The sequence below is a fragment of the Aquarana catesbeiana genome, linkage group LG07 (assembly GCF_042186555.1).
Source record: "Aquarana catesbeiana isolate 2022-GZ linkage group LG07, ASM4218655v1, whole genome shotgun sequence".
In the NCBI taxonomy this organism is placed as follows: Eukaryota; Metazoa; Chordata; class Amphibia; order Anura; family Ranidae; genus Aquarana; species Aquarana catesbeiana.
In genome coordinates this window covers 89,393,047-89,413,674 of record NC_133330.1, presented here as the reverse complement: position 1 = coordinate 89,413,674, position 20,628 = coordinate 89,393,047, and the positions used below count along the sequence as shown (strand labels likewise).

The window sequence follows — 20,628 nt, the reverse complement described above, 5'->3', positions numbered from 1 at the left end:
GTACACTTAACCTTAGATTTATCAACAACTATCTAGCCTGAAGGCCCTAAACATGCCATTTCATTTATTCATCATCAGGCAGGCCCTTGCACTACATAGGTATTGGTAAATCTAAAGGAGATTGTACAATCTGATTGTAATGTGCATGTCCAGTTTTAGTATCTTTAGCTAACAAGAATTTAGTTCTGCTTCATAGAGAGCCAAATCTGAGTGTGAGTCCGGCCACATTTAAAGGTCCTTTCGCACGGGCACGCTCCACTTTGTTCAGCTGATGATGCATGAACAGATCCCCTTCTCACTTAGAGCAAAACTTGAAACATGTCACTTTGATGACATCCAAACTAGCTCAGTTTTTTTGTCTGCATTATGACGGCAGGACTCCTGTTGAATCTTTGGGCTGCTGAATGTCCGTTTACATAAGGCTATCTCTGATATGTCACATTTAGGCCTGGAAAAATAGGAAAGGACACAGAGAGAACTTGGAGGAAGGCAGATTTTAAAAGACACAAGTCCATTTACATCCACCTGCCCATATAGTTATATGAAAAAAGCAGGGGCGTGTATCAGAGCCAGATACACACAGGTTACATACGCCGCGAACATTGGAGCGAGAGCAATAATTCTAGCACTAAACGTCCTCTGTAACTCAGCATGTGATCTGTTTCGCCTATGGAGATTTTTAAATACTGAAGTTTGGCGCCATTCCACAAGTGCGCAATTTTAAAGTGTGACATGTTAGGTAACTATTTACTTGGCGTAACATCATCTTTCACATTATACAAATAATGGGGTTATCTTTAGTGTTTGTTTTTTTTATATTCATGAAACAGTTTTTTTCCCAAATAAAATGCATTGAAAAATTGCTGCGCAAATACCGTGTAACATAAAAAGTTGCAACGACCACCATTTTATTCCCTAGGGTGTCTGCTAAAACAATATATATATATAATGTTGGGGGGTTCTGAGTAATTTTCTAGCAAAAAAAATGATGATTTTTACATGTAGGAGAGAAGTGTCAGAATTGGCCTGGGTGGCAAGGGGTTAATTACCATAAGTAATATAGAATTATTATTATATACTGTTTTTAAGGTAATTTACTGTGTTTTCAAAAACTGTACTCAAGCATGTGGCTTAACAGACAAAATACTGAAGTTTGAAGTTATAACTTCAAACCAGTAATTTCACAATAAATAGATAAATAATAAATTATTATGTTATAACATATCGCATAATAATGATTTAGCTTGATTATAACAGTACCTTTTCAACAGCAGCAGATTCTCATTCACCCTCTTAACTGTGTGAGAAAAACATGGGATTGTGGGTAAATCTTATACCCATAAACATATGTTTTTTCTTGTAGTTAAGAGGGCTGGGCTGGAAGGGAGCATTTGTCTTTTAGACACACGCCCCTTCTATGACACTGCAGTAAGAGACGTGACTCCTCTGCAGCATTTTTTTGGACAGCTGGGGTTAATGATACTTTACCATTGGTCTAAGACTCCAAGCTATCCATTGAGCTCAGTGCCTCTGACAAGAAGTGAGGAGAGGCACTGTGAGCTTATCCTCTCAGTCTGCTGCAAACAGAGTGTGCCAGCTTGTATTTAAACTGGCCGTATGCAACTTCTGACAGGCTGCACAAGGAGCCCTGTATCTCCGGAATGATAGGTAATAGGAGCCCCAAATTTTTACCAGTGGTGGGGTAGGACTTATGCTACCTACTCCCAAAATGTAGGGTCGAGCTACGACCCTCGAAGCTCCATTTTTTTTATGTTAATGGCAGGTGCACCTGCCTCCCCTGATTGCACGTCCCTGGAAAAAAAGTGAAAAACTGACAGGTGGACCTGATTAGAAAGCCTGTGTAAAAGGGGCCAAAGTTTTCAATTTTAACATAGCTTGTCTGATTTTCTGTTGTGGTGTCCCTCACCCTGGACTGGACCTTCACAGTAATGTATAGAGAAAATAACACAAGATCTGGAAGCCTGCCATTCAGTAGAATATATTATATCTGTATTGGGAGCAAACACAGCACTTACATATGTAGATCTCATCTCAGGGATCCTCAAGAGTTATGAGAAGCCAATGAGGCCATCTGGCATTTATTCAAAGTGAGAAGTTGGTTTTGGTTGAAAAGCTTTAAATTCGTTTTTTTTTAAATTAATCTTTCAATGAAAATTGAATATATCAGAACCAAAAAATGTGTATTTGAGGGGTGGGGGCAATATTTACCTGCTTATTGTTTATATCAAAACAGCAATCATTTTTACTTTTAACCAAGAATAAATGTTATCCTGTTAAAACATTGTATTGCACTGGTTTATTTCTAGTTTAGAGTAGAACTAAATGCAAAACTCTTTTTCCCATTTTGGATAGAGTAGGGAAGGCTAAGGCTGGCTTTTTTAATGCCACCTGTGTTCCTATTGGGTAGACTTTCCTTTACTTCCTGTCTCAATGCCAAAATAGGAAGTGAGAGGAAACCCCTCCAATGTGAGGGGATCCCTGGTTGTCACCAGAACTAGTGTCTCCATTGGAAGATTTCACCTCTGTTCTGATGACAACCCAAAATGTGGTATTTTTTTTCACTTTCCTTCTTGATTATAACAATAAAATGGACAAACACAGGTGAATCTCTCTAACAGGGGCACAGACGGCAGTATAAAACTGACATGTGCTCTAATCCCTCTCTGCTCTTTCCCAGACTAATTTGTGATCACCTACAGTCTCATTACTTTTCTGCAACTGACTCTGAGATATGCAGTTAATCCCACACAGAAGATCAATCACAATCAATGATTTATTCAATGCAACTAGTTGATCATGCTGTACATTATTTTTCAGCACTTAGAAAGTTTGTAAAAAAAATATGTTAAAATTACAATACATGTGCTCAACCTAAAAAGTGTTCCAAACAATAAAATACCCTTAATACCACTTACTGTAACCCCTTCAAAGTGTAACCCTTACATTAAACATTATAAACAATTCCTGCAGCGCTCACACACAAATCCTTTGTACAAAAATGAACATAAAAGAAATAAATGACATATATAACAATAAAACAAGACACTCACTCTACATTGACAGCTGCATGTTGCTTCTGAGCTGTGTTGCTTCAATGTTGCTAATGCAATGCCAGCATGTGTGTGCCTAAAGACAGGTATAATTATTCAAATACTCATCGGATTATGTCGACTTGATGGGGGGTTGAAATACTCATAATAAAGGTAAATGATAAGTGATCTCCCACACTTGCTATTTCTCTCGCTCTTTTCCTTTTTTTCTATATTTTCTGTAGTGAGACTACTCTCTCTTTAATTTTTTAATTAAAAATGTTATTAGTCTGACCCTTGTCAGATTTCAAACTATAGACATTATAACCATTATAGACTTGGAAGATCCATACTGTTATTACCAAGTACTTTTATGGCTAAAATAATTTCTTTTTATTAACATTACTTAAACATGGGTCCCTACATGTACCTTTAAAGTGGACGTAAACCTGATTCATGAAATTTGAGCTGGGCACATATGTCTACAGCATTTTCTTATCTCTCTTAAAAGCACTAGGTCCGATGGCTTTCTCCTGCTCTGTTCTTCTGTTATCAGCCTGATAACTTCTGACACGTTCTCTGTCAACTGTGATAAAACCAGCCTGAAATTTGTGTCAGGGCGGGTGCTATAAATAGATTAGCAAAGAGCTGGACCATTCACAGCACAGCTCTGCAAGTCTCTGCCTATGAGGAGAGGGGGTGTGTGCCTTTCCTCCCATCAGCTGTCTCACAGTGTATGGCAAGACTCCCCTTCCCCTGCTGGAACAGGAAGAGAAAATTCTAACAGGACGTGCACATTCTAAACAGTATATAAAGCTGAAGACAGATATATATATATATATATATATATATATATATATACACATGTAAAATGTATGTAGGGAGATTTGTTTCATTCCTGTGTATCATCTGAGGCTGTTCACTTCCCTGGGTATATGTGAGGGTTTACATCCACTTTAATGTTTGAATAGGTAGGTTTGTATGACAAAAGTTTGCATTTGAATCTATACGAAATTTAGCTTGAACTTGAATTTATAAAAGGTTTTGTAAACATACGTCATAACATGTTTAAATGTGTTATTGTAAACTGTTATTTCCTTATGCTTGATAGAATTCTATTGAGAAAAAAAAAAGACAGGTATAATAGGAGGAGGGCAACAGTTGAATACCTGATCTGATTGGTAGCTGTGTGATATTTCTATGTATTAGCATTTTTTTAACATTAGGCTGTTTGTACGTGAGAAGCAGGAAGGCGAGTGTTCCACCATCACTAGCAGGTACACTCCAGGATCATCAGATTGCTGCCAAGCAAGATTTAGTTATGCAGTACAGCACAACAAAAACAGCTAAGAGAACGAAGAAGTTCATGACTTGGAATTAACTAGCGGTTAAAATTGACCTAAAATCAAACTGTGTTGCTTGCTGATGATGTCATTACTGTTCTTCACTACATGCATCTCCCCACTTCAGCTTTACTCTTTGTGTTGATCTGTGCTTCTTACACTTCTCCCACTCTTGTGAGACCATGATGTCTAAACACATGCATCCATAGCTCAAAGGCGCTGATGGCCAGGGGAGAGTTCACACCCACCAGGTGCACCTCCTACCCAAAGAGACACCCTCAATGGGGCTTTGTGGTCCTGTGACTATATAAAAAAAACTATAAAAAGTTATTTACATTGCAATTTTCTAGAAAATGTCTGCATTGAAAAGAGAGAAATGGGGAGACAACATTTACAAGATGTGTTATTGTTTTGCCTTTCTTTTTCATTTAAACCGTTTGCAAGCTTCATTCTCACAGGGGGCTCTGCAAGCTCTCCTGAAAGCACAGAGTTGACAGCACGCCTGATATCGAGCTATGAGTAATAGACCTCAATAGACCAGCTGAAGGAGATCTACAGTAAATTCTACAGGAAAGTTGGACCTTAAAAAAAGTTACAGCCCTTAACTTCATAAACAGTGGCACTACAGTTTAATAGTATATTTTGTGAGGTTTTTTTTCACAATAACACATTGTATTGTCTTGAAAGTTTTATAAAATGTCAAAACAGAGTGCATGAAAATACTTCAAAACCACAATGACACATTCCTTGAAACTCCCCCATCTCTGTATCCCCAATTATTCCCCAAATTTAAAAAATATAGACATCAGGTATGCATCAGGACAGTACACGAGCACTTGAATAGCCAGCAAATAGAAAATAAAGAGGCAGGGTTTATCTTGCAATAAAGTTTAGAGAGTATTATCTGAGAGTCAATACAGTAGTTACAATGTTGTTTAGGGGCTGAATAGTATGGATGCAACTTGGCTTGGCCTGCAATATAGGGGGTAGAGACAAGGTCGGTTATGTCTTGAAATAACAATTAGATGGTATTATTTGAGAGGCAACAGCCACAAATATTGAACAGTGGTTGGACAGCGCAGTGTGGACAGGATCAGGCTGAGAATGCAAGACATCAGCATTAAGATGTAACACCCCACATTTTCCAAGATACACAGCATTTTGCTTCCTACAAGATGCTTAGTAAAGGCTTACATCTACTTTAACAGATCTGCCAGTGGTTACACCCCTACACTAATCTCTACCTATACACTTTATCAATAGAACTCCCCATGCTTTCCCTATCACAGCCAAAGCACGTTTTTGTAGCAAGGGGATTGACTTATATAAAAAAAAAAAAAAAAACTCTTGTTGGTTCTTCTAAACCAGCTGACCTGAGTTAAAAATTCAAACCCCCCTTGTTTTCCTGCATCATTTAATGGGAACATACAGGATTTGCTGCAAACTCATAGTAGCAACAGACCTGAACTTCATCCTTAGTACTGGTGACTATTGGTAAAGTGAAAGGGAGGAACATTCCAAAATTTTAGTGTTGTCCCCCAGAATAAGAGATAAGGGGAAATCGTTTGTAGCCCTGATCCGCAGCGCTCCTACCCACCACTGTACAGACTGGACTGTCAGTGAGGCTACAGCCACCAGCATTGCAGTATCTCTCCCTCTCCTCGTCAGCCAATGTACAGTCAAAAGTGGTTGTAGGAGGAGAGGAGGGGAGAGAATGAGAAGACAAAGGTTCAGATAAAAAGATATTTTTGCAGCCACATAGAGCCAGAGGAGAGTCTGCCCACTGTCCCAGGTTGCAGAGGGTGCTGTGTATGGCTGTGCAGCCTGAGAGGAAAGATGACTGTAGCCTCCAGGAGACATCTTTCTTTTAAGCCAAGGATGGGATGGGACTTCAATTCCCAGCAGGACAGAGAGCTGCAGGAGGAGAAAAAGGAAGATGAAGCCTGGGGATCGGGGGCAGTCTCATAGGGAACATAAGAGGTGACAACTGGAGAGAGTTGCTGTGTTGGATCGTCATTGGATAGTCGTGATCACAGACTACTTGGTGGTGAGAGGACACTGACTACAGCAACCCTGCCCACTTCTTAAAGGGAGAGTGTTACCCACAACTTGGGATATATTTGGGTACTTACGCCTATACTGTGGGATTCACTTTTACCTGGGCGCTCCAACGCAGGACCTTTGAGCCCCAATGGTTAAAATACACTGGTCAATGGATTGGGTTTGGAGAGACTGAAGGACCTTAACTTCCAATACCATCCCCTTTAGTTTCAGGGTTCAGGTGCAGAGACACTGGGTCATTGAGTTATTTGTTATGTGGAACAAATTTATTATATTATATTTGTACAAATTCATTATCTGATATTGTTTATTTTTATTGCTATTCTGCTTTGTTACCTGTTGGGAATGTATTACCAAATAAATCCTACTTTTTAACCTTGGTGTGCCAGAGAGTGTGGCATTGCAGGAAAGGTCATTGACATCCGGAAAAATTGGGCCTAAAAATCAGCAGCTCCTTCAGGGGTAAGCTTTTCACTTCCAATGAAGGCATCTGTGCTGGGGACAATTGTCTAATGGGAATTCCTCCTAACTTTGGGAGATTTACTCTAACCTTCTGTCTCTCAGACAAGAAGGGGAAATTTCCCCAATGGTACACAGACAGAAAAAATAATCTTGCAGGGGTTTTAACTCTTTCCTACTCTAATCAAAACTAAAAAAAATGGGCTATAGATACACAAATGTCAAACACATTTGATGTCCCCAGTAAGATCCATTAGATATACCTAAAATATTTTCTTATTCTAGCGGTACAGGTGCCATTATAGATGTCAGCAATTTGGACACCTTAGTAACATGCAGCAGTTTCTACATGCACTTTCCTACTAGGGCAGAGCTTGGCACAACTAGGGCATTCTCAGGCTTTTAGTAAATAACAGACCACATGATCACATGATTCAGAGCCATAGACAGTGTCCAGGAGGTTTCATTGCTCCTGTTCCAAGTCAAATGTTTATGAAGGCTGAGTTAGTGCCTGGGAAGACTAAATACTGATATAGTGGTTCTAAAGTCAAGAAATTTTTTAGCTTAATGCATTCCCTGCATTAAGCAAAAACATGTCCCAGTAGCAGTATTGCCCTCAAACACCCCTAAATACTTACCCCCTAAATGAGTCCACTCATCTGGATCATTTGTAGTGCTCTCTCCTCTCTCCCTGCAATCGCAGCAGTAGGAGCAAGTGGCTTGGAGACAGACAGTAAAGAATGGGTGCCAAGAGTGACGGTGGGGGACCCCATTGCACAGAGCAGGAAAGAATAACATGCTTGTTATCTTGTTATTTTAAGAAAAAAGCCTTTCTAACCACTTTCTTGTCTGTTGGAGCCCAAGGGCTACACAGTAAGTATCAAAAGAGGATTGGCAACAGGGTGCCAACCACATAATTGTGGGTTGTAATAGTGGAAACTTGTTTAGATGGCACAGGGACCATTTTTGGTCCTGATCTTCATAAATTATCAGAACATTTTCTTGACCTTCTGAAGTTCACATAAATCTCAGGCCAAGAGTTGACTACAAAACAATTTACATCAATTAACTTACAGAATTTAAAGTGTTCCCTTTGGTTCCTGGTACTACCTGCTACTTCTGCACTCCTGCTTTGCAGCAGTGTACTGCGGAATGGGATTAAACACAGAGAGTTTAAGCAGGAAGGAGATAAACTTTTTGAACTCCTGACAATAAGTATTCATCTTGTGTAAATATTTATTTTTGGTTCAGGGCCAATTTTCATTCTTTCTTTGTGAATGTCTTTAGCGCAGGATGAAAATGTATGTGTTTGCTTGCTGTTTTCTCAAATAATCATATACTTGTTCAACTATGTCAATGACATTTTGCACTGACGGGGTTACATTCAGACCTTATCAAGTTCCGTCATTCTTTGGCAAGCTCTCCCTAACATTCCATAAGGACACTGAGGATATTATGTCTTTGTCCAAAAAGGACATGGGACATTTGCAGTTTGATATTTAATAAAAACTCAAAGATGAAACATGCTGGCAGCACAAGCTAGTTTTTATCCTCTGTCCTAAAACTATAGCTACATAAATACCAGCCAGAGTATAGATCATCTTGGATAAGAAAAAAGAAGAAAGTAAAGTAATTTAGGAGGGCATGTTGACTGAAATAATTATTATTTTACCATGAAGCAGTAACCTTTAAAAGTGACTCTTTAGCTAAAACCATTATCTAAAATAAAGCTTCACCTGCAAAGAAAAATGTAAACACTCACCTCTCCCACTGGCCATGGCACTGATTGCTTCAGCAGCAACACAATAGCGACAGCTGAAAAATTACCTATTCTCTGCTGTGATCTGTAGTTCCTCCTGCTGCCTACAGGACACTGTAGTGACATAAGTGGAAAGAGTGGGCCAGGAATCCAACACTCCTGAAAATGTTAGGTTATAAAGAGTCTACAGTGAGGCATTTCTCTTCACTTCAGTAGCAATTGGCAGAAGGATTTAAAAATGGATAATTAGCCCAAAACGTGTTGCCTATTTTATCCCTGTGGTCCCCTGTTCCTGGTGGCCATGCTGACTGTGTATGCAGGGATAAACAAGGATAAAACAGGCAATGCATTTCTGGGCTAATCACCGCTCTTTAAAAAGGGGCAATCAGAGGAGAGCGAACAGGCTTACGCTCAGATATATGCTGACACGCCTTCGCCCACCTCACTGGCAGACCTACGTCAGGCTAGAAGGGATCTATATTTACACTACGATCAAGCAGGTAAATGGTTGGACTTGTTTACAAGGAAAACAGAGACAGAACTCCCAATCCCTAAATAGCAGATCAAAGAATGAAGAGGGACATAAAACTCTCTCTAATAAAATGGGATTTTGAAGGGGAGATAATGTGTCTGTTAACAGTGAGCCAATCCAGCAATGGTTAATATAAAAGTATACATTTTATTTAAACATATTTAAAATATACATTACAGAGTTAGCAATCAAACGTCAGGATGACCATGCAATAGCTTGTGTTCAGAAAACATTTACGATCAGCCAGCCAACATGTTTCGCATATACTTTGCTTCATCAGGGCATTAGGGACATCATTGATTTTCTCTAGATTGCATACAAAATATAAGTAATTATTATAATTATAGATACATTTCGGCCATAAATAAATAAATACAGACCATGATAGAGAATATATGATAAGAAAAATAGTTGTGCTCACCTAGTCTATTGCAAGTCGGAAAGACAAAAGAGTAGCCACCTCCAAAACCAAGTGCCCCCTAGTACATCACCCGGAGCAAAAAACCCATGGGTGCCAGATCCTAATGGGTAGTGCCGACAGCGGAACTGGACCATGCAGAAGAATGGGCAGAAATCTGGCAGAAAAATTAATAAGGGGGAAATTAAATTATTGATATATTGCAAGGATACATATAGAGAATGTATAACCATAAGGAATACTGTATCAATTGCCCCAAGATATAGTATCAGTGGGCAATAAAAAACTTTTCCTCTTATATGGCAGGATAATATAGGTAATATCAAGCCATATAGAGGTTGATATCAAAAAATCAACCTAATTTAAATGATGAAAATAAAATAAAATACACCATTTCAATTATGTATGTTAGATTATTACCAAAAGCTTGAAAAATAGTAAATAAAAAGGATATCAGAAATCTAAACCTATATTTATATTAATATTAAGGTGAAAAGTGCCAACTTCAATCAAATCAAATAAGATCAGAGCGATAGCAATGGGGGATGTCAGGAGTATGACACCTCGTCCATCAAATAAGGCACTATAAGATACTATAAAACGGTGTAAGTCGGTTAGTGGAGTAGGGGCATACCATTATGCCAGAGCATAGCATGCACATACCACCGATAGACCAACAGAGAACCCTCCATGCACAAAATGTATGTGACAGGTCGTCAGCATTAACATGTAAAGAAAGGGGGCAGAGGGGCATAAAGCTCACCTAGTGATAGATCAAAAGGTCCTGGTGTTTGGTAGGGATAGCCAGCATCCGCCACTTCCGACGTGGGATCGCGGGGTGCGTCTGTTAGACAGCACACCAGCGTCCCCATCTTAAGTCTGCACAGTCCAAACATGACCTCCGGCATTACTTCCGGTCCGGACGTGGGCGCACTGACCACACTACACTAGGAAGCGTGAGGAACATGGGAGGGCGGACAGAAAGCTCCGCCCTCTTAGGCAGGGACGTCCGAATCCCCCTGTCTAAGGCTGTATGCAAGCCAAGCAACGCACACAACGGCACCAGCTCAGAGAGGTCACTCAATGGTCCCACGAAGATCGCAATAATAAAAAAGAATAATATATTGGCATAATGCTAAAGAGTCATATGTACAGAGACCAATCTGTTTAGGCAAAATCGCATATATAAACAAATGCATTGCATCTATATAGTTAGGTAAGAGCTAATACAAAAAACCACCCACCCTGTCCACTGGCACATGATAGCGAGAGGAGAGGTAGTTTCATATGGGGAATAGAAATTGGGAATTGGAATGATATGTCATTACAAGAAATGTTTATAGGAAAGTGCTGTATTGAGGCCAGGTGGAGAGGTAGCCTGTTGGCCAAAGATCCATCTGGCCTCCTTCTGAAGGATCTTTTTTATCAACGTTGCCTCCTCTTTCGAAGTCAGGAATGACTTCTAGTGCAACGAAGGATAGGTAAGAAGGGTCAAAACTGTGATGGAGACCAATGTGCTTGCATATAGGGGTATATAGTAACCCTGCATCCAGATAGTATAGGTGGTCCTGAATTAGTTTGGCAAATGGGTGTTTGGTTTTTCCGATATAGAATGCGCCGCAGCGGCATGTGGCAAGATAGACAATGCCAGTGGTGGAGCAGTCCGCGTAGCCCTTGAGTTTGTGAAAACCTCCTCTAGGGAGGACACATCCTGTGCATTCTCTTATCCATGGCCAGTATTCGCAGTGCCCGCAGCGAAAAGTACCATTGCCAACCTCTGCCCCTCGTGGGGCCGAGGGCTGCAGGTGGCTATTGACTAACGCATCCCTAATGGAGCGAGGTCTTCTATAGGTAATTTGTGGTACTATAGCTACGTACTTGGAGATAATGGGATCCTCAGAGAAGAAGTGCCAGTTATTGCTGATAAGTTTATGAATGATGTGTTGATGAGCTTTGAATGTAGTAATAAGTTTAGTAGTGAGATGCGGGTCGCGGATTTTTTGTTTGAAGATGAGAGTATCTCTTGTGATTTGTTTCGCTCATTGGTATGCCCTTTTGAGGACTTTTTTACTGTAGCCTCTGTTGATCAATCTATCGTATAGGGCCTTTGCTTCCTGTTCAAAGTCCTCATCTTTTGCGCAGTTTCGTCGTAGCCAGAGGTATTGGCTGAAAGGTATGCTGCGAACGAGTGGACGTGGATGAGAACTCGAATAGTGCAGTATGGTGTTACCGGCTGTCTCTTTCCTATAGAGGGTGCTAAGAATAGAGACATCCTCATTAAGGAAGAGGCGTAGGTCCAAAAAAGGGATAGTAGTTGTATCTGATTGTATAGTGAACTTCAAATTGAAGTCGTTAAGGGAAAGAAATTGCATAAATTCGGAGAGCAAATCCGCTGAGCCTGTCCAAATGAGCAAAACGTCATCGATGTACCTCCACCAGAGGAGAATGTGGCAGAGGTACATCGAGGTGTCGTCATTGGAAAAGAGAGTGCGTTCCCACCCCCCAGGTACAGGTTGGCATACGATGGGGCACAGGAGGTCCCCATCGCTACCCCCTGTACCTGGAGGTAGGTGGCGCCATTGAAAAGAAACATGTTGGTTGTTAGAATGTGTTCCAGCAGAGTGGTAATGAACTGGCCCATTTCCCAACTATTGGTGTCCTGTTCCCTCAGGAATGTGGAAACCACTTCTACGCCCTGAGCATGTGGAATGCTTGAATACAATGCTTCAATGTCAGTTGCTGCCAAAATCGCTCCTGGAGGTATGGTAAGTCCTTCAAGGACTTTAAGTAAATCCAAGGTGTCCTTAAGATAGCAGGGCAGACTCGTGACATAAGGACGAAGATGGCTATCCACATATTGGCTAGCAGTATGAGTATGGCTGCCTATTCCTGATATAATTGGGCTTCCAGGGGGATTTTGAATACCGTATTTATCGGCGTATAACACGCACCGGCGTATAACACGCACCCCAATTTAGGAGGGAATTTTAAGGAAAAAAAACTTTTAGGAGGGAAGTTGAAGGGAAAAAAACTTACATTTAAATGCCCTTCATTGCAGCCTTGTCAGTGCAGCCATGTCAGTGCAGCCTTGTCAGTGCAGCCTTGTCAGTGCAGCCTTCCCCAGTGCAGCCTTGTCAGTGCAGCCTTCCCCAGTGCAGCCTTGTCAGTGCAGCCTTCCCCAGTGCAGCCTTGTCAGTGCAGCCTTCCCCAGTGCAGCCTTGTCAGTGCAGCCTTCCCCAGTGCAGCCTTGTCAGTGCAGCCTTCCCCAGTGCAGCCTTGCCAGTGCAGCCTTCCCCAGTGCAGCCTTGCCCCAGTGCAGCCTGGGATCCCCTGTCCCTGCTTCCAGGGCTTCAAAATCGTGGTCCGCGATTTGAAAATGGCGCCGCCGGCGCCGAAGTACACAGAGCCGGTCCTCGGCTCTTTCCGGCGGCTCTCGTTTACTTTCGGCTCCACTCGTAGTCCCGAGCGGAGCTATCCGAGTAGGTTCGGATAGCTCCGCTCGGGACTACGAGTGGAGCCGAAAGTAAACGAGAGCCGCCGGAAAGAGCCGAGGACCGGCTCTGTGTACTTCGGCTCCGGCGGCGCCATTTTCAAATCGCGGTCCGCGATTTTGAAAATGTGACAGCTCGGGATCGGCGGGGATCGGCGTATAACACGCACCTGCGACTTTCCCCTGATTTTAAGGGGAAAAAAGTGCGTGTTATACGCCGATAAATACGGTATTTTTGTGGACTTTCGGTAATGAATAGAATGTTGGCGTAACAGGCCATTTGACTTCAAGATATTCACGGGTATACCCATTGATCAGGCCTTGTTGGAATGCCCGGTCGATAATGGACACATATTGAGATCTGGCTTCAATCAGTTTTTCAGGTGAAACTTGCTGGTACCATTCCTGGTTGTCGAGTATGTTGTAGCATATATTAGTGTACGCATCTTTGTCCATCACCACCACATTTCCTCCTTTATCGGATGGTTTGATTACTATATCCTCTCTTTGCATGATGTTATTTAATGCTCCTTGTTGTGCTAGTGATAAATTATTGGTCGCATATTTGGGGAACTGCATAGCTTCAATTTGTTTAGTGGTTTGTTTGAGGAAGGCCCAGACTGCTGGGCATGTTTGAAGGTTGGGAAACTTCTGGGACTTGGCCTTCAATTTAGGTGGTGCAGAGGGTGTTGCTATGGAGGGTCCTTCCTCCTCTGATGAAGAAACTTGAGAGTTGTCATATCTCTCATTTTCATCCAGTAACTGGATCAGTGTCTTAAGGGCTCTAAAATCTTGGACTTTGAATCCCTTGTATAAGTCTTCCTCTTTCTTTGTCACCCTTCCCCTATCAGTATCAAAGATATGTTTGTACGTTAAATTTCTTGCAAAAATATGTAAACCTTTAACCAGAGTAAATTTATCAATTCTTTGTGATGGGCAGAAACAAAGTCCCAATTTTTGTACTTCAGATTCTATAGTTGAAAGTTGGTATGAAGAAAGGTTGATGACATCTAGTCCCGATTTACTGTGGACTGTTTGATGACAAATGGGTCCATCTTCCCTGTTCTTTGTGTCATTGGGGTGGCTGGAGGGTTGGGGGTGGGGCCTAAAGGGGCCAAACCTACATTGGAATTACGTCCTAGATTCGTAGGTGGTGGTAGTGGTTCATTGTACTGTACATCTCCAAACATAAGGAGGGAAGCAGTGGTTCCTGAAAAAGAATCACTGTGGGCTCCCTCCATTAAGTCTGAGTATGAGTTATTGGGGGGATGTCTTGATGGAGAGACAATACATTTTTTATTAGTGCCTCCTTGTGATTGATGATCATTACTATTGCCACGTTTAGGTAAACGCCCTTTTCCATGTGAGCCTCGTGTAGATTTCGTAGCTGGTTTATGGGAGGAGATGGATGATGACGATACAGAGATTTCAGAGTCAGATTTATATGGTGTCATAAAGTTTGTGTTCATCCGATATTGTCTACCTCGTTTGTTACTCTGGCCTCTGTGTCATTGATATGCATATCCTCCAGAGAATGCCAATTTGTCCTTATAAAATTTAGTATCTTTTTTTGTGACAATATTTTTGTTGTAATTTTCCAGGTACTGTAGTAAATCACGTTCTCTCCTCTTGAATTCAGTACTGGTGGCATTATGATGGCCACTTGCTCTGAGCATCTCTATTTCTCTTTTCTAATTCCATCAAATCTTTGCTGTATTTGTCTTTCAACATTGAGATCAGGTTTGCTGAACATTTGTTAAGATTTTGTTGCCATATTTCTGCCCATTCTTCTGCACGATCCAGTCCCCCTGTCGGCACTACCCATTGGGATCTGGCACCCATGGGTTTTTTGCTCCAGGTGATGTACTAGGGGGCACTTGGTTTTGGAGGTGGCTACTCTTTTGTCTTTCCGACTTGCAATAGACTAGGTGAGCACAACTATTTTTCTTATCATGTATTCTCTATCAGGGTCTGTATTTATTTATTTATGGCCAAAATGTATCTATAATTATAATAATTATTTATGTTTTGTATGCAATCTAGAGAAAATCAATGATGTCCCTAATGCCCTGACGAAGCAAATTATATGTGAAACATGTTGGCTGGCTGATCATAAATGTTTTCTGAACACAAGCTATTGCATGGTCATCCTGACGTTTGATTGCTAACTCTGTAATGTATTTTTTAAATATGTTTAAAGCGGGGGTCCACCTATCTATCTTTTTTTTTTTTTGGAGTTCATTCAAAAACTTTTCTTCTCATCATTATCTACTCACATGTTCTGTGTAATAAGTCCGCCTGTGTCCGATTTCGTTGTAAAGAATAACTTATAAAATTCACTGAAGGCGGTTTCCATCTTCATTGTGGGCATTTGAAGCCAACAAGCATGTATTTCCTGGATGCAGTGAATGCTGTGCTCCCAGCATTCACCGAGATGTTGTGATGATGCTGTTGCACAATGCATGCTGGGAAGCCTGAGACTAGCTCCCAGGGGACTGTGGGAGGTCTGGGAGAGGCTAGAAACACGCCTACTCCCATGGGAGGAAAACCAGGAAGTGCTAAGAAGATTAGAAAAAAAAAGGTAGTTACGGCGATTTAAATTTTTTTACACAGCATGTCAGCATCTAGGCAAGGAAGAGAATGCATAGTGATAATGTTCAAAATTTGGGTGGAACCATAAAATGTATACTTTTATATTAACCATTGCTGGATTGGCTCACTGTTAACAGACACATTATCTCCCCTTCAAAATCCCATTTTATTAGAGAGAGTTTTATCTCCCTCTTCATTCTTTGGTCTATATTTACACTACAAAGACATGACAAAAAAAGCTAGGACTCGTACTGTGGAACAGGTATTTGAACAAGGGGGTAAGAATGGACGCCTGTTAGCAATGCTTGTGGCTGATAGCTATGCCTCCACTCTTGTCCCACGTGTGTATTCGCCCTCTGGATCGTTGGTGTCTTCTTAGGAGGACATTCTTAATGGTTTTGTCTCTTTTTACGCAGCACTGTATTCCCCTATTCCATCTTACTTGGGGGAGGATCTGGTGGCTCTCTTGGACCCACTCCATCTTCCCACTTTACCTTTGGAGGTATCTGAGCTACTGGATGCAACTTTCAAGGTGGAGGAACTTGCTGCAGCGGTGGGCTCTTTTCCCAACCGGACCAGATGGGCTGCCGGCTGAGTGGTACCAACAACATTTAGATTTACTCTCACCAGGTTTGTTAACCCTTTATCACTCTTGTTCTGTTTTCTTTAGTTTAGGTATTCTTTCTCTGCCCAATTTGGGTCTTCCAATCTGGAGATTCGGGTTGGGCACCTGGAGTCGCTGCTCAGAGCTAAAGATCTACCTATTATTTATGAGGATTTTTCACGGATACTACCACGGTTTTGGCCTCCTGTTGTGCTGCATTGTTGTCGGATTTCCTGCAGCTGGACAATGATGATTGGGACGATGTATGGAGTGCCTTGTTTGATACAGTTCAAGTTCCTCCATAGGATATACTACACTCCTGTTAAACTAGCGAGGACTTTCCCTGCTCATCCTTCAAACTGTTGGAGGTGCGATGCCCCTGGAGCAGATTTTATGCACATTTTGTGGCATTGCCCGCACATCAGGCAGTTCTGGGTGGAGGTGGTGAACTGTGTCGGTTCAGTCACGACGATCACTATAAGACCATCTATAAAGGTCTGTCTGTTAGGCCTGGTAGATAAATTGGTACCCAAGCAGGTAACTCACACTTAGCTCACCCTGCTCCTGTATTATGCACGCAAAATAATTATTTTGTCCTGGAAGAAGCCGACAGCCATCATAATGGCCTGGAAGGCATTGATAAATAAGGCTTTGCCGTTGTATGAAGCCACATATCTAAACAGAGGGGTACCTGATAAGTTTACTTACTGACCGCCCGCCGTCGTTATATGTCAGCTGTTTGAAGTGGAATATCGTTGTTATGGCAGCAGCTAGCTGCCATAACCCCGGTATCTACTTCTTCAGAGGATCACTTTTATCGGTGGCGGGAGAGGGCCCCCCCTCCCGCCGCGCTCCGGTGTCCTCCACTGCTTACCGGAGCCTCCAGCAGCAGCGGAGGGGATCAGATCCTGTTCCCTCTGCGGTATGGAGCTGAGGGTAAGATGCCCCCCCCCCGGCTCCATACCATTGCAGAGCGGAAGCGACGTCAACACGTCACTTCCGCCCAAAGCTCTTAAAGGGACATTTAAAAAAAAAAATTTTCAAATGAAAGATAAAAAGTAAAATAAATAAGAAAAAAAAAAATTTTTTAACGCGCCCCATTCTGCCGAGCTCGCGTGCAGAAGCAAACGCATACGGAGTAGCACCTGCATATGTAAACAGTGTTCAAACCACACATGTGAGGTATCATAATGATCATTAGAGCGAGAGCAATAATTTTAGCCCTAGACTTCCTCTGTACACAAAACATGCAACCTGTAGAATTTTTTAAACATTGCCTATTGAGATTTTTAGGTTAAAAGTTTGTCGCCATTCCACGAGCGGGAGCAATTTTGAAGCGTAACATGTTGGGTATCAATTTACTCAGAGTAACATCATCTTTTACAATATAAAAAAAATTGGGCTAACTTTACTGTTGTCTTATTTTTTAATTCAAAAAAGTGTATTTTTAAAAAAAAAAAGTGCGCTTGTAAGACCACTGCGCAAATACGGTGTGACAGGAAGTATTGCAACGACTGCCATTTTGTTCTCTAGGGTGTTAGAAATAAAAAAAAAAATATATATATATATATATATATAAAATGTTTGGGGGTTCTAAGTAATTTTCTAGCAAAAAAAAAATGATTCTAACCTGTAAACACCAAATCTCAAAACGAAGCTCTGTCCTTAAGTGGTTAAAAAGGTATGGGGTGGTTGGATAGAAAATAGCTCCACAGCGTCTGATCAATTGCCCCCTGGTTAGGGCCCTCCCCCTTTTTTTTTTGTGGCGAGATGCTGGGTCTATGTGGGTCTTAATGGGCTCTTTGATGTCTCTTGTATCACAAGGGGGGCATAGTGTTGGCTGCTGTACTTATGTTGTATGTACATTTCAGTAATTGCAATTTAGTTTTAGTCATAGTCTTTTGACTAAAATGGCATTTTAGTTTTAGTCTGATTTTAGTCTTTTGACTAAAATGGCTTTTAGTTTTAGTCATATTTTAGTCATCTCAATTGTTTTAGTTTAAGTCGTATTTTAGTCGACTAAAATAGTATTCATTTAGTCGACTAAAATGTTTTAGTTGTTTTAGTCGACTAAATCAACACTGAGATATATATATATATATATATAATTATTATTATTCTTTCTTCATTATTTGCTCTGGGAAGATTGCTGCTTTCATTTATCTGGGAGCTATATTGTACACTGGTGCTGTTGAGTGGTAGTGCTGAATGTTTAATACGTTTTTTTATGTTTGTGACTTTTATGTGAAAAACTAATAAAAAGAATAAATAAATAAATAAATAAAAAAGGGGCAATCAGGCCAGAAACGCATTGCCTGTTTTATCCCTGTGGTCCCATGCTCCTGGTGGCTGTGCTGACTATGTATGCAAAGTGTTTCTTGTTTGTGTTCCTCCTGTGCCCATATACATGCCAGCGCTCTCTGCTTACTGTATTGCCAGCAGCTTGTTATCCACCGGTCCCAGCTGTGATTATATTCCCAAGCAGCATATGGATCCTGGTTCTTTTTCCTCTCTACACTTGAGAACATGTGAGATTCTGTGAGCTGGTGCTTATGTTCCCTTACTAGACCGGATGTTCCTGTTTTTAACATGTAAGTGGATGTATTTTTTATTTCCAGCTAAGTGGATTGTTATGCTTACATCACTCTGCACTCTGCCCTTTGCCTTTCCTGTTCTGAGGCTCGTTCTTCCCAAGATGGCTCTGAAGATGCTGCGTTTCATGTGTGGCTGACCCCCGTTATGATCACCATCATCATCTCCCTTGGTGTGCCCTCATCTCTAAAAGAAGTTCATCATCCTCGGACTCTTCATGGTCGATTGTAATTGCTCATTTTAATTGACTCTTTTTCTTAATCCCTTTCTAACAGTACACAAGTTAGCGCAACAGTACATTTATTTGTTTTCTGGATGTTCCTGGGCTGTCATTTTAATTTTAGTGAGCTAACTACCAGGAACAAACATGCAGGAAGTGAAGCCTGAAAGGTCATTCCTACATGCTTGCTTATGGTCAATGTCAGTTTTCATAGTTCTGTCTTTATAAGACATTGGATCTTTTAAACTGACGTATAACTGTACATCAAACCCTTTCTGACAATTCACATATTTCCCTAGCTGCAGATCCCTTACCCTTTTATCCATACCTTTATCCACTCATTATATCCTTAAACTATCTCCTAATTCCCAATTTAGTATCTCATGGTTACATTTTTGGGAAAATATTGTCTTTGCATAGCATAAATGTACAGATTTTTTTTTACTGTTGTGTATGATTATGACTATAGGCATGTACTATAACATATAACTTACTGAACTGAAAATATTCAAAATATGAAAAGGATTCTAAGAGCCCTACAACGTAACTAAAAAGACAGCACTGCAGTGGCGACCTGCCTTCTGGCTCTTTTTGTCTACCTGATTCTTCACACTAAGCCATAGTAAATGGCATGAGCCACTGGGATGTTAATGCTCAGGAGTTATGCACTTCTGTGTGTAACATGCAGTTTGGGCTACAGAGCAAGGATTAAGCACAGGAGTGTTAAACACGTCTGCTGACCCTTCGTGGGTTGAGTGTGTGTGGCATGTCTTTCATTCTCATTTTTGCACAATAAAAGGAGCTGTTTTTATTCTCTGGAAGTGCCGCTATTTTTTTCTTTTCTACCTACAGAGCCTGTAAGCAAAAAGTTGTAAATAGATAGCGATACATGTGTGAAAAAAGCCAGAAGCTTCTCCCACTGTCTCAAAAAGAGAATGCAAAATATTAAGCTACATCATTTGCCTGATTGAAAAAAAGGGAAATTATATGTGTATTTCTTTAGTCCTCACCATGATAAATAAAGCAACAAATTATGCACAGAACACCACACATTCCTTTGAATTAGATGTAGCACCCTGAAGTTTAGGCAGGGTTGCTATAAAATTTATTTGCCATAATAGTTGCCTTGGTCAATTGTTAGGAGATCAATTCATTTCCCCCTAATTCTGAAATTGCACTTCTTTCTTCTGTCACTAGGTGGCCTGGTAGCTGGTGACATTGGATAAGACAAGGGCATAGCAAGGACAGATTATGATTGAATGGGGTGTCCCAGCCAATTGGCAGGAGTTTCTTTAAGCCCCTTGGCCTACTGGGAGAGCCTATTTATTTTGGTGGAGTCAGGTGATCTGGGTTCTGTGCCACCTGGATGGTGGTCTGGGTGGACATGTGTTATGCTGCCCCGGGCTGCTAGGCCGGACGCCTGAGGCCTATCGCGGGGGCATCTGGCTGCTTGGCTTTCTGAGGGCCTATTCAGAAGCAGGAGTGCAGCGTAGGGTTGGGACTGTAGT

At 41.2% G+C, this 20,628-nt stretch overlaps 1 long non-coding RNA gene across 1 annotated transcript; it reads left to right on the top strand.

Moving 5' to 3' along the window:
- Positions 1–16,140: 16,140 nt before the first annotated feature.
- LOC141102437 (uncharacterized) lies at positions 16,141–19,936 on the top strand. The gene is made up of 2 exons (XR_012235108.1): positions 16,141–16,334; positions 18,927–19,936. It is a non-coding gene; the product is annotated as an uncharacterized lncRNA (long non-coding RNA).
- The last annotated feature ends 692 nt before the right edge of the window (positions 19,937–20,628 follow it).